Raw genomic sequence first — 15,007 nt, forward strand, 5'->3', positions numbered from 1 at the left:
TGAAGTTATTTTATAAAGACAAATACTATTTTTCTAGCTGTTAGAGCAGCTCTTAAGAGATTCCGAAAAAAAACGTATTTGAAGACTTCATATCTGATGAGATTAGGACAGCTACATGGCAGGTTATTGAAGAAATTAAAGCAGAAAACTAGAAAAAAATGTATCTTAACATTTAAAAATTTTAACTTAAAATACTTAAATCTATATTTATTTGCCAGCTTTTTGATGTAATGTTAACACCATCTCTTCGAATGTGGAATTGAGAGAAGATGTGCTTGTAAACTATATCCATAATGCATGGTTTGCAATTTCCAGTTTTGATTTCTCTAAAGTGGAATAAAAACTTAAAGATAGTTTTGAAAAACTAAAGTATAGGTTCTTCTCACTTTATGATTTCCTTAGTATTTTACAGATGTCTCACCTTTGTCTAATTCAGTACCTTTTTAAAGAATGACCCACTTTTATTGAGTCATTCTACTTAGTTTGCTTACAACTTAGTTCATATAGAAACAACCCTCTTTTTGTACTTGTATTCCAGACTTATGTAATATTAATTATGTAAGGACCACAACAGGTAAACTGGCATAAACAAGTTTGGGAACAACCAAATGATTTGTTAACATAACTGAACCTGTGGAATTAGAAGTGGTTAAATATGCTAAAAACAGCATATAAGTTGAGAGTAGTCAGTGTGCCATGACATATTTAATAAAAGGGCAAAAAAAAGGTTTTGGTTAAAGCAGGTCAGTTGAATGGAGGTCAGTTAAGGGTGCTGTTGTACTGCCAATCTAGAAATGGGTATATTAAAACCTAATCATAGATTTTACTGATACATTCAAAGAGAATTCATGTGATAGAAATTATATTGCATCTGTGTTGATTTCTAAATCTGACTTATATATGTTTATGTTACACTGAGGAAAATCCTACAGTATTTTGCTCTTATTTTTCATACATTCTGGCCCTCATGTATATTCAGAGTTTGAAAACAAATTTAGTTGAATATTGAGTTGGAAAAACTTACAGAGGAATTGTTTGTAAGTGTTAAGAATGAAACTACTACTCTCCATTCTTGAGAACAATTTTAATGAAATTTAAATTTAAAGAAATTTTAAAGAAACTTTGAACATAAAAGCTCAGTATTTATTTTGACATATCTATTGTACATTATATGGTGTATTTTGAAGTTGTATATAGTTTTGTATTTTGGGGTTTATTTCCCTTGAGATAGACCATTATGCCAGAAGATAGAATAATGACTTCAAACATGTTTTTGATCTTGAGGTGTCTTTCCTTGATTCTTCCTCTTTCCTTTTGCATATTGTCAGACGCTTATTAGTTACTACGCTTTATTCTTTGAAAATAGATTGTTGGTTTATGTGAAAGTGGAAGGAATGAAATTTTATCCTTATTGTTTACTGAATAGTGGTATTCCTAGAGTACTGTTAGTTTCTAGAGTTAAATATAGTTATCCTGTTTTGAGTTACAAACTCTGATAACAGTGCATGACCTATTTAAGGAAAAGAAAAAATTTTAATAACAATTACATTGCATCTGCTCAGAAAACAAAACAAAACCAACCTGTTATTTCTTTGTAGGTTTTTGTTGTTGTTGTTATACCTATATTTGCATGCAAAGCTTTCATTGTGGTACATGGTCAAAAAAATGGGTGGGAGAGTGACACAATTTAAAAGGAGATGAGGAAGGGACCAAGTGGTATTCACTAAGCTAAATAGTGATAGAGAAGGTAAAAAGATGAAAGGGGCAGCAGATTCTGAATGGTAGCCCTAGATAGGATGAAACAGGTTGTAGGGAGAAGGACAAACATTTGTATTCCTGAATGCTTTCAGCTTTCAGTCTCTTCGTTGCTCTGTAGGTTCAAAGGTTCACTGTTACATACATCAAGGAAATTACAAAATATAACTGAATTCAATGAACTTCTCAAAACGAAGTTTATAAATAGAATATGTACTTGAGTTAAATTACAAAAATGTAATACTAATCTTCTCTGTTAAATAGGTATCCTTCGCTTTTCTTTTTTTTTTTTTTAAGATTTTATTTATTTATTCACAGAGAGAGAGAGAGATCACAAGTAGGCAGAGAGGCAGGCAGAGAAAGGGGGGGGGCAGGCTCCCTGCTGAGCAGAGAGCCGGATGTGGGGCTAGATCCCAGGACCCTGGGATCATGACCTGAGCCGAAGGCAGCGGCTTAACCCACTGAGCCACCCAGGCGCCCCTCCTTCGCTTTTCTTAAGTATGGGCTATTATATGTATCACTTCATCTCTGAAGACAAAAAATAAATGTCAATGTTGAATTTGCTCACATGGCACCCTTATAAAATTGACTATTCATATGTGAAGAAATCTGGACTTGAAGAATTGTAACCATTAACATATTACTTATTGGTGAACCTGGTGTCTGAGCCCACCTTTTCTGATAGAACCGAATTCATTGTTAAATTCACGCTTATTTTATCAATTAAGTTATTCTTAATTTATTTTAATCATGTTCTTTGGCTATGCAATGATAAATTGGGTGAAATACTTTCAAAGAATAAAGTATTTCCTGGGAGAATTTGTTATTTGGAAGTAATTCTTAATGAGAAGGGCTTGTAAGTGAATGAGTGAGAAAAAAATAAAAACATTTTTCATTTTATGAAAAATAAGTTACCTGTATATAGAATAAATGTAGAAAGAAAGTTGAATTTCTGAATTATTATAGTTTGTTACTTGCTTAAGACCTAGTCCATGCTATAAAACTTGCCATACAGTAGATGTTTAATGTTAGTTGTATTTCTTCAATCAAAAGTAGTGTTTATGGAGTATTTAAACTGTTCTTTATTTTTAAAATTCTGTTTTTAAAATATTCATTGTAAAAAAAAAATTGTGATCCATGGCATGGATCTTCTTTGCTTCTCTTTGCTCTTAGTCCTGCATTCAAGAAAGAGACAAAGTAAAATTTCTGGTTGTTTTCTTCCAAGTAATTTGTATGCCTTTACAAGCATTTATTTGCTTATATCCTTCATTTTTATTTGCACAAATAGCATCATGCTAAATCTACTATTCTCTGCCTTGTTTTCTTTTAGCATGACTTGAGTGTTAACAACAGTATTCTGTTGAGTTGTATGGATTTACCATATCATGTTTATTTGTCCCTCCCCCTTTTTGGACATTTAGGTCATATCTAATTTCTTAAAAGATTTTATTTATTTATTTGACAGAGAGAGAGAGAGCAAAAGCAGGAGGAGAGGCAGAGGAAAAGGGGGAAGCAGGCTCCCCACAAAGCAGAGAAAGCCCGATATGGGACTCGATCCCAGGACTCTGGGATCATGACCTGATCTGAAGGCAGTGGCTTAAGCAACTGAGTCACTCATGTGTCCCCATATGTAATTTTTTTTATTGCAAACATTGTGGGAACACTTATTTTTAAAATTTGTTAATAGTTACTGGCAAATGACTTATTCAAAAGAGTATCACTTTTCACTCTTACCAATAATGTATGAGAGTCTTTTTTCCCATACCCTGAAGTATTGAGGAAATTTGGTTTTGGCGAATGTTAAAATATTTGTCAAACTGCTAGATTAAAAATAGTTCCTTAATATTTTAAATTGCATTTTCTATTTAAGAGACTAACTTAATGTGTTTATAGGCCATTTATATATTTTTTGCTCTTCCAGTCATTTATTCTTGTTTTTTCTTTTCTTTCCTTACTGATTTATAGAAGCTCCTGATAACATGCTAACTGGCCATTTGTCATATTTATTGTAGATATTTTCCCCAGTTGGTCATTTGCATATTCTTTTGTTGTTTTATAGTCTTTTATAGCCTTACAGAAATTAAACTTTTTTACATACTCTTATTGACCTTTTCCTTTATGACTTCTGCATTTAATTATGTTTAGATAGTCTTTACCACTTCAAAGACTATAATATAATACATAGCTATATTTTCATCTGAAATTTACATTTGAATTTTATTCCTGTGAGAGTTCTTTTAGTCTAAGGAATGATGTGGGAATTTAGCTTTTTATTGTTTTCCTAGTGACTGTGTATTCTAATGCCATTAGTTAAATAATTCAGCTTCTCTCCACTGGCTTGAAATATCACTTTCATTATATCTTACATTCCTGTGTGTGTACTTGAGGTTGTTTCTGCCCTCTCTTCTCTTGGTTTGTATATTCCTTCCCTTTGTAGCGTGTTTAAAATTATGTTACTAATATTTCATCAACCAACATTTCATGATCCTTTCATGAAGATAAATGAAGTGGTTTCTTTGCATTTACTAAGATAAGATGTTTTGGGATTTAGGTAGGTAGAGATATTTGGTATAATGAAAATCATAATGTCTTTAGAATTGGTTTGTCTAGGGTCTGTAGTCCCATCTCACCCTAGGTATCTGACTTTGTATGTCTCAAATTTTGTAGAACGTCTTTAATTACCAAATGAATGGAATTCCTATTACTCATGTAAGTTGGCTATAGGGAAATATATCCACCAATTTCATGGTTTAATATTTTCAGAGGGAAAACTGAAAGTTAGTGAAAATGTTTATTGTTAGATTTTAGAAAATTAAAACCAAATAGCTCTTTGGTAAGTAGGGGTTGAAGGAGAACTCCAAAGATCCTGGCAAAATTAAAGAAGCTAATAGGGATGTCAAAGCAAGGGAAGGAAGTATTCAAATTGAAGAAAACTATAAAACTAAACAAAAAAGTTGTAAGTGCCAAATAAAGACTAATCAGATCCAAAGAGTATTTGAAGGTGGAATTGTAAAGTAAGAAATTATGACATGGAGGGGCGCCTGGGTGGCTCAGTGGTTTAAGCTGCTGCCTTCAGCTCAGGTCATGATCTCGGGGTCCTGGGATCGAGTCCCGCGTCGGGCTCTCTGCTTGGCGGGGAGCCTGCTTCCTCCCCTCTCTCTCTCTCTCTCTGCCTGCCTCTCTCCCTACTTGTGATCTCTATCTGTCAAATAAATAAATAAAATCTTTTAAAAAAAAAAAAAAAGAAATTATGACACGGAATAATGTTCAGCAAATTGGATATCACCAAAGACGAGTAGTATGCCATAAATAATCGTTATACAAGGAACTCTAGATTATTGAGAAATTTAAGAAGTTGGCCTTTTATGAAGTACATAATTTTGCTATATTGAACTGGTAGAAAGAAGAAGGTATACACAACAAGTAAAAGTACTAGATAAGGTATTAGTTGTTAATTCTTTTTTTTTTTTTAAGATTTTATTTTATTTATTTGACAGAGAGAGAGATCACAAGTAGGCAGAGAGGCAGGCAGAGAGAGAGGAGGAAGCAGGCTCCCTGCGGAGCAGAGAGCCCGAGTGGGGCTCAATCCCAGGACCCTGAGATCATGACCTGAGCGGAAGGCAGCGGCTTAATCCACTGAGCCACCCAGGCGCCCCGAGTTCTTAATTCTTATTTGAGGAGCATTTGCCTATGAATTTCTAAAGAAATTAGAATCTTAAACTGCTAAAACTTATGCCTTGAAAAACCAGTAATATCTGTTCAGTTCGTTTGGAAATATCTTCTATGTTTAGATAACTTTAGTGTAACTGGAATAATGTAACTGAAATAATTCAAATATAATAGGAAATATTTAAAATACTTGGTAAAAGGTTTTGTTTTGTTTGTTTTAAGATTCTATTTATTTATTTGGTAGAGAGAGATCTCAAGTAGTCAGGCAGAGGGAGCAGCAGGCAGAGGAGGAGGGAGAAGCAGGCTCCCTACTGAACAGATCCAGCAGGGCTCGATCCGAGATACCGAGAGACCGTGGAATCATGACCTGAGCTGAAAGCAAAAAGCTTAACTAACTGAGCCACCAGGCACCCCTGGTAAAAAGTTTTATAAGTGGAAAAATATAAAAAAGTATACTTCTTGAAATGTAGGACCCAGAATGTTGAAATAATTTGCCCAAAATTATTTAATTACAGAATGTAATTAGTTTGCTAGGTTTGCCCTAACAAAGTACACAAACTGGGTGGCTTAACCAGCAAATTTAATGTCTCACAGATACGGAGATTGGTATTCAGATCAAGGTGTAATCGGGTTTGGTTCCTTTGTTGCTTTTGGTGGTTTCCTGGCCATCTGGCATTCTGGAGCTTATGGATGCATTACTCCCATGTTTACGTTCATAGTCACATAGTGTTCTCTCTGTGAACATACTCATGTCCACATTTCCTCTTTTTGTAAGGACACCAGTCATATTGAATTAGGGGCCTACTCCAGTGTAATCTTATGCTAACTAATTACATCTCTATTACCCTGTTTCCAAATAAAATCACACTCTTTGTTATGAAGGGTTAGGGCTTCAGCATATACATTTTGAGCACAGGATTCAACCCATAACACTAAATATCTGAGTTAAGACTAAATCCAAGTCTCCTGATTCCCATCTGGTGTTATGTTATCACATGTCACTGAGCATAGGAAAAAAAAATGTATATATATGATGCATTTATTTGGCATAAGACTTGCAGGAACATTCCTGTTAAATATTTATAAAGCAGCTCTTTAAAATTTGTGACTTAAAATTAATGCCGTCTGTTAAATCTCTATAATAAATATAGTCTGCATTTTAGCATTGAAGTTTCCATAAAGCAAGGAATATACATAATTTTCTAGATTTGCCTGCTAAAAATAGTTAAAAAGAGGTTATTTTCTTAGTTTTCCTGAAGGTCTTTTAAGCTTCACATATACAAGTTTTGAATTTTTTTAAAAAATTCTTTTAAAGATTTTATTTATTTATTTGGCAGGCCGAGATCACAAGTAGGCAGAGAGGCAGGCAGAGAGAGAGGAGGAAGCAGGCTCTCCGGTGAGCAGAGAGCCCCACATGGGGCTTGATCCCAGGACCCCGGGACCATGACTCGAGCCAAAGGCAGAGGCTTTAACCCACTGAGCCACCCATGCGCCCCCATATACCAGTTTTTCTTTAGGATTTTTATTTAGCATTATATCTTAATTTCCATAGTACTTAATATTTCATTCATGGGCTCTGAAGTCAGACATGGGTTTACATCTATCTTATCTCTTCTTATGGCCACAGGTACCTTTGGGTAGATTACTGAATTTCTCTGAGTTTCGCCTTCCTTAACTGATTAAAGTGGGGAAGGATATAAGATCTAAGTATGGGATGCTTATGTGTATTAGAATAACATAGAAGCACTTGTACAGTTCTTGGTATATAATAAGCACTCAGATTTCTTTAGGTTTATTTTGTTTAATGTTGTATTGCAAATAAAGTCTGAAGTTTAAAAATAAAGAAAAGGGGAAGGTGGGAAAGCCTTTTATTAAAGGATGACAAAGCTGCAGATAACTTATTAGAGCCAGCATATGTTCCATTTCCTGTTTGAATAGGTTCTCATTCATTTCTTCAACCACTTTTTTTTTAAGATTTTATTTATTTGACACACACACAGATCACAAGTAGGCAGAGAGGAAGGCAGAGAGAGGGGGGAAGCAGGCTCCCTGCTGAGCAGAAAGCCAGATGCGGAACTCGATCTCAGAACCCTGAGACCATGACCTGAGCTGAAGGCAGAGGCTTTAACCCACTTTAACCCACTGAGCCACCCAAATGCCCCTTCAACCCACTTTTCTTGCACCAAGTGGTTCCTTTTCTCTCATTCTGTATATATCTATTTATTTATCTATCTATCCCTTTATATTTGTATTTAATTGTGTATGTATATACATATATGTATATAGTAAGTTTTTATATGCTTTCTGCATGTTTCTGACAAACTTTTTTCCTTGTTCTACCATTTGTTTTTTTAAGTCATGTAATGCCTTCTTAAAAGGCATTTATTGAGGTATAATTTACATCCAGTAAAATTCACCCCTTCTAAGTGTACAGTTACAGCTTTCATAAATGTATACAAATAGTCACTGCCACAATTTCCATCACCCCAAAAGGTTCTCTCCTGACTCTTTTTAGTCAATTACCTGCCTATCCCAAACTTCTGAAAACCACTGTTCTTGTAGTTTTGCCATTCCCAAAATGTTATATAAATTGAATCCTACAGCAATGAAGCTTTTTGTGTTTTGCTTTTCATTTACCTTAATGCTATTGAGAGTCATCCATGTTGTTGCATTTATTCCTAACTTGTTCCTTTTGTTACTGAGTACCTTCCGCTGTATAGATGTACACAGTTGTTTGTCCTTCACTGTTGAGGGTACGTGTTTGCACCTGGATTTAGGCTACTGTAAGTAAGGCTGCGGTAAATATTCACGTGCAGCTGTTTGTGTAAACTTTTGCTTTTATTTTTCTTGGGTAGATGACTAGGAATGTTATTGCTGGATCATACAGTAAGTATATGTTTAACAGTATTAGAAACTCCCAAACTGTTTTCCAAAGTGGCAATACCACTTTATTTTCCTACCAACAATGTATGAGACTTCCAGTTGCTCAACGTTTTTGTCATTGCTGGTTTTTTTTTGTTGTTGTTGCTTTTATTTTAACCATTCTAGTAGCTGTATAGTGATATCTCATTGTTTCAACTCGCATTTTCATAATGACTAATAATGTTTTATATCTTTTCGTCTGCTCATGGTTTATACCTTTCCATGATACCTCAGTTCAAATCTTTTTTTTCTGTGTTTGTCTTTGTATGAAAGTTCTTTCTATATTCTGATACTGTAACTTTTATCAGACATGGGTTTGTTTGTTTTTTTCAAGATTTTATTTATTTATTTGACAGACACAGCGAAAGAAGGAAAACAGGCAGAGAGAGAGAGGGAGAAGAGGGAGAAGCAGGTTACCCAACGAGCAGAGAGCCTGATACAGGGCTCAATCCCAGGACCCTGAGATCATGACCTGAGCCAAAGGCAGATGCTTAAAGACTAAGCCACCCAGGTGCCCCAATGATTTTGTTGTTTTTTTTTAATCAGACACATATTTGGCAAATATTTTCTCCTAACCTTAAAGGCTGATTTTTGTCACTATCATCAAAAAATCAATTACATTTAACACATATTTAAATGTATACTTTGTGGACTTAGTGCTCTGAGTTCTTAGGAGCCCTTGAAGGTTATTTATTTCCTAGTGTAGCACTATTATTAGATTTTTAAAATAGGTTATTTGTAGAGAAGTAACATTTCTGACATTCTTTACATTTTTATTTTTTAATTTGGGCATACAGTGGCACAGTGTCACTTGATTAAAGTGACAACGCTTTAGATTTAAAATTTCCTGCTTACAACTCATCTTGTAGTCAATTCGCTGGTATTGCTGTTGAGCTGCTGCTTTGGAGTAAGTGCTACCGTATGCTTGACTTTTGTTGTTTCTTCAGTGACACAAGAAAACCATGGCTGATAAAGAACGATATATTTTTTTGGTCCTCAAGTTAGAGAATATATATATCATCCAACAGTTATTTCTTTTAAAAGTATATGTACCCATTAATGAGGATTTATCACTTAAAAAAGGAAAAGATCTTATAAGTTGATTGTAAGGAGCCAAGAGACCAAGAAGCTGTGATTAGTTGAGGCTCATCTAGAAATTAAGGTGGTCTCCAAAATAATAATGTATTGAGGGCAGGACACAGGGTTGGGTAATGATTCTTGAAACTTACATATAAACCCAGTTTCATGCAATGAAGTTTTCTCCTGTTGTTAAAGTTGTCAAATGGTTTCATTGACTTTTAAAAAACTAGGAAATTCATCTCCATAAAGATGCATATATCTAATCTCCTTTCCCAAAGTCAGTGGGGTAAACTAAAAAGGGAGAACCAGAGAGGAGACAATAGAAGAGAGCATTTTAGAAGCTGGAAAACAGATGGACAAATGCAGAGTGAGTTAATAGATCCTGAAAACCCAGATCGTAAATTATCAGTTGGGAAACCTGAGAACTAGATTTACATTGCAATAATATAATGCTTTAATAAGAATTTGGATGTGAAAATTGTAAAAGCTAGGGAGGACACAGAGTTTAAGAAGCAGTCAGATCCCCAGATTTTTCTTCTCTAACTCTGTCCAGTTGGGTCCCTGCACTAACGTGACAAAGATAGATTTATTCTACAGGGAGAATAAAATAGTCTCTAGGCAGGAGAATATGGAAATGCGCATTAGAAACAATTGAAAACAATGAATGATACTAAAATAGAGACGGTTAGGGGAAGTGTGCAAAGTGAATACTGAGACATTAACTTCACCCTTTTCCCGTACCTGGTTCAGCAACCTTTAGGTGACAAATTTCCATACTGAGGGCAGGGGATTGCTCTAGGTTTGTCTAGAGAATCTGGCCAGCCCAAGAGGAAAGACCTAAAGATAACATCAGAGCTTCTTCAACACAGTAGCCCAACTGGATTAGCCAGCAGTGATGCTTGTCTTTGATAAAACTGCCCATACATAACTTTTCAGGTTCCAGTCAGCGTTGTGGATCCCCAGCTCTTAGAAATGAACAGTCAAGGACCACCTGTCATATGAGGTTTCCAGTATGAAAAAGAGGAAGAGAATAAATGCAAGATGAGTGAATAAATGCAAATTTTCAAATCCATAAACATAAAGAAGAAAATTTGTTTTTTCTATTCTCAGAGAATTTGGAATCATGAAACAAAAATGTATACTATAAAAAAGAAATGATTAAAAAGAGCTGTTGGAAATTATAAATATAGTAGCAGTGATGAAAAAATCAGAAGGGTTAGAAGATAGAATTCTAAACATTTCCCAGAAAATCAGGAAGATAAAAAAGATAGTGAATGAGAGAAAAGATAAAATTAAAGGAATGATCCAAGAATTTTGGTATTTGAGCAGTAGAAACTTGAGGAAGAGAGAACAAAGAAAGGAAGCATCAATAAAAGAATACAAGAGTATAAAAATCTTGATTTCAAAAACAGAATTAGTTTACTGAAATGAATGTAAGAAAACAAATTTTATAAAAAACATAAAAGAATACAAGAAAAATTAATAGATAAGGACATGAGTTTTGGGGTCCCTGGGTGGTGTAGTTGGTTGAGCGTCCAGCTGTTGGTTTTTGCTCAGGTGGTAATCTCAGGGTCCTTGGATTGAGCCCCAAGTGGGGCTCTGCGCTCAGCACAGGATCTGCTTGGGTTGCTCTCTCCCCTCCTCCCCGCCCCTCCCCACTGCAATCTCTTTTTCTAAAATACATAAATCTTAAAAAAAAAAAGAAGATATTTCACTTTGAAAGGTCAAGGAAGGCTCAGCATAGCATGTTAGATGAAAAAAGACCTATTATTAAAGACATGTCCTTGTACCGAGTCAGACCAGGGGGAAGAATGAAGATCCTGCATGCTTCCAGAGGGGAAAAACAAATCACAACAAAAGATAAGGTTTCAGAATGACTATGGACTTCTCAAAACACTGGAAGCTAAAATGCAATGAAGACCTTCATTTTTTTGAAGAACTATTTTTGACACTTAATTCTGTATCTGGCCAAATCATTAAAGCACTGTAAGAGCAGATAAAAGCATTTTAAAATGTCTCAAAAAATTTACTTCTTGTGACTTTTAAAATGGCTTATTTTAGACCTACATACTCACATATCTACAGATGAAATGATATGTTTAGGATTTGCTTCAAAATAATCCATCTGGAAGGGCTTGAATTGGTGGGAACTATATGGGAGGGTTTATTATCCTGTTCTTTATTTTGCATATGTTTGAAAATTCCTGTAATAAAGAGTAAAAAAACACACAAATACACATTCTACAAAGCTTTCTTTTAGAAAATGTGCCCCATCAAAACAAGGAAGTAGGGGCACCTGGGTGGCTCAGTTGTTAAATGTCTGTCTTCAGCTCAGGTCATGATCCTGGGATCCTGGGGATCCTGGGATCGAGCCCCAAGCCCCGCAAGGGCTCCTTTGCGTTCCCTTTCTCACCCTGTCTCTCTCCATCAAATAAATAAAATCTTAAAAAAAAAAAAAAAATGGGGGCACCTGGGTGGCTCAGGGGTTAAGCCTCTGCCTTTGGTTCAGGTCATGATCCCAGAGTCCTGGGATCAAGCCCGCCCCCCCCCCCCCCCCCCCCCCCCCCCCCCCGGCATCCACATCTGGCTCTCTGCTTATCAGGGAGCCTGCTTCCCCCTCTCTTTGCCTGCCTCTCTGCCTACTTGTGATCTCTCTCTCTCTGTCAAATAAATAAAATCTTAAAAAAAAAAAAAAAGGAAGTATTAAATAAGAAAGAGGGAGATATGGGAGAGAATATTGTTCTCAAAGTGTGATCTCTGGCCATTAGCATTAAAATCAGCTGTGAACTTGACAAATGCAAATTCTCGGGCCCAGTTTCAGACCTAATGGATCAAAAACTACCACTGTGAGCTTCAGCATTCTGTCTTCAGGTGATTCTGATGCATGAAGTTTCTTGCTCTTCTAAAGCAAGAAAAATAGCTATACTCAGGAATGGATTTCTCATTCTCTTAACTGCTTATTCTCTGAACTTTGATATTTGATCTGACATTTAACTGAATGGAGTCCTTACACGTAAACGCAGAGGAATTAGTTGTGCTGTTGGTGCTAGCAATCTGAATGGACAGTGGATATTAAAGGTTCAGATTTTGGTAAACTGTTAAGTGATTGTCTTTGGAAGCGGAGTAGTTAAGAGTCGAACAGGTGGGGCACCTGGGTGGCTCAGTGGGTTAAGCCTCTGCCTTCAGCTCAAGTCATGATCCCAGAGTCCTGGGATAGAGCCCCACATTGGGCTCTCTGCTCAGCGGGGGGCTCTCTGCTCAGCGGGGAGCCTGCTTCCTCCTCTCTCTCTCTGCCTGCCTCTCTGTCTACTTGTGATCTCTGTCAAATAAATAAATAAAATCTTAAAAAAAAAAAAAAAGAGTCGAACAGATGAACATCTGCATATCAACCTTACTGCTCGTCTAATTGGCACCTTGACATTCCTTGCTAACAGTGTTCATGGATTTTTCCCTCCTCCACTGTCAAAACCCTGTGTTTTTTCTGGGTCTAAACCAAGCTACAACTTTTCAACAAACCATTCCCCATCATTTTGTCTTAACTATAAGATTCTTAAGAAACATGGGCTAAGCTACTGTTACATGCTAAATAAGCATTGTGCTAGGTATTTTACATGTTAACTCCTTTAGTCATTCTAATAATCTCTTAATAACCTAACTCAATATTAACATTTTCATGTATGTGCTTTTCTCTTGGTTTGGTGCCTTTGATTTTTATTTCAAGAGGAACGGTAATTACCCACTTTTATTTCTTGTTTAAAGTATTTCCTTTACCCCAGTGGTTCCCAGACTTCAATGTGCATCTAGAAGGCTTATTAAAACAGATTCCTGTTACATTTGCAAGTTCTATGTAGAAGTGAAACTTTTTTGAAAGACATGAATATTTTTAGGTCATTAAATTGTTTTTGCTATTTAGAAGACTTAGAAATAATCAGTTTTAAAAGCTAAATTAAGGACATTAAAATATGCCTTGATCATGAGGTAATCATAATTACTTAAGTTTTAGCAAAGTTTTGTAACAGTTCAGTAATGTTACATTACACAAATGCATATTCATGGCTCTGCTCTCTTTGGAATGTTCTTTCTTTCTTCCTTTGTTCATTCCATTTCATCCTTCTCTTGGCTCAGGTACTACTTCCTTGGAAACCTTCCCTGGCCTATCTGATTAAATTACTTCCTTTATTGTAGGCATTCTTAACATGATGCACCTTTCTTGTTTATGGCTTGTTACAGTTGAAGTTTACATTTCTTGTGTGATGATTTGGTTGATGTGAGCTCCGCAAAGTTAAGGACCTGTTCATTCTTAGCATTGTATCCTCAGTGCCTCAGATCATGCTTGGTAAATCATAGGTGCTCAAATATTTCATTGGTTGGCTGGTTACATGGATAAATAAATGAATGAATGAAAGCTTTAAATCATGGTTGTCCAATAGAAATATGTGAGTCACAAATATAAGTCACATATGTTATTGAAAATTTTCTAGTAGCCACATCAAAAAGAAAAATGAGATTAATTTATTATATTTTATTTAACTTAATATATCCAAAATATTGTCATCCTAATATACAGTTGTAAGAAATTATTACTGGGGCACCTGGGTGGCTCACTCAGGTGTCTGACTCTTGATCTCAGCTCAGATCTTGATTCCAAGGTTGTGAGTTCAAGCCTCATGTTGGGCTCTGTGCTGGGCATAGAGCCTACTTTAAAAAAAAAAAAAAAAAAAGAAAGAAATTACCATTAAGATATTTTACAGGGGCACCTGGGTGGCTCAGTGGGTTAAGCCTCTGCCTTCTGCTCAGGTCATGATCTCAGGGTCCTGGGATCGAGCCCCACATCGGGCTCTCTGCTCAGCAGGGAGCCTGCTTCCCCCTGTCTCTCTCTGCCTGCCTCTCTGCCTAATTGTGATCTCCGTCTGTCAAATAAATAAATAAAATCTTTAAAAAAAAAAAAGAAAGATATTTTACATTCTTTGTTTTCTACAAAGTCTTCAAAATCCAATGTGTATTCTATACTTACAGGTCATCTTAGTTAAACTAGCCACACATGACGAATGACTACTATATTGGACAGCACAAGTTTAGATGTCAAAGCATTTTGAAAATAAAGAAATTTAGGGCTGCCTGCATCATGGTCCAGCCTTTACCTCAGGGTAAATATAGCAGGGTTTTGTTTATTCAGTAATACCCAAAATTGAGGTAAAAATAAGAGACAAAATTCCCAGAGGGTACATCAAGTCAATATGTTAAATGAAAAAAATTGAAACAGAATACTGAATATTTATAATTTGCCTTCCTATATATTTCCCTTAATATTTGCATGTTAGGTTTATAAACAGAAAAGGAAAACAAGTTCTTGAGAAAAATGTTATGCAATTGGGGACAGTGAGATTATGCAAACTAACCTTGTCTGGGAATCTTTTCTTAGGTTCTGCTCTCTCAAAGTAGGTAACGTTTTTATTAAGTGGCTCTTGTTATTTCAGCATATTTTATTGTTGGGTTAGCCTGGGAAGGTTTCTCTAGGAAAGTATTACTGTATCTTAATGAATCTGAGCATCAACTTCATTTATATATCACATTGCTAGTT

At 35.6% G+C, this 15,007-nt stretch overlaps 1 protein-coding gene across 2 annotated transcripts in view; it reads left to right on the forward strand.

The window, feature by feature from the left end:
* Positions 1 to 15,007, forward strand: part of CERT1 (ceramide transporter 1) — a 108,503-nt gene that overhangs the window by 6,243 nt on the left and 87,253 nt on the right. The gene's annotated exons all lie outside the window — the stretch shown is intronic.

The sequence above is a fragment of the Meles meles genome, chromosome 3 (assembly GCF_922984935.1).
Source record: "Meles meles chromosome 3, mMelMel3.1 paternal haplotype, whole genome shotgun sequence".
NCBI lineage: Eukaryota > Metazoa > Chordata > Mammalia > Carnivora > Mustelidae > Meles > Meles meles.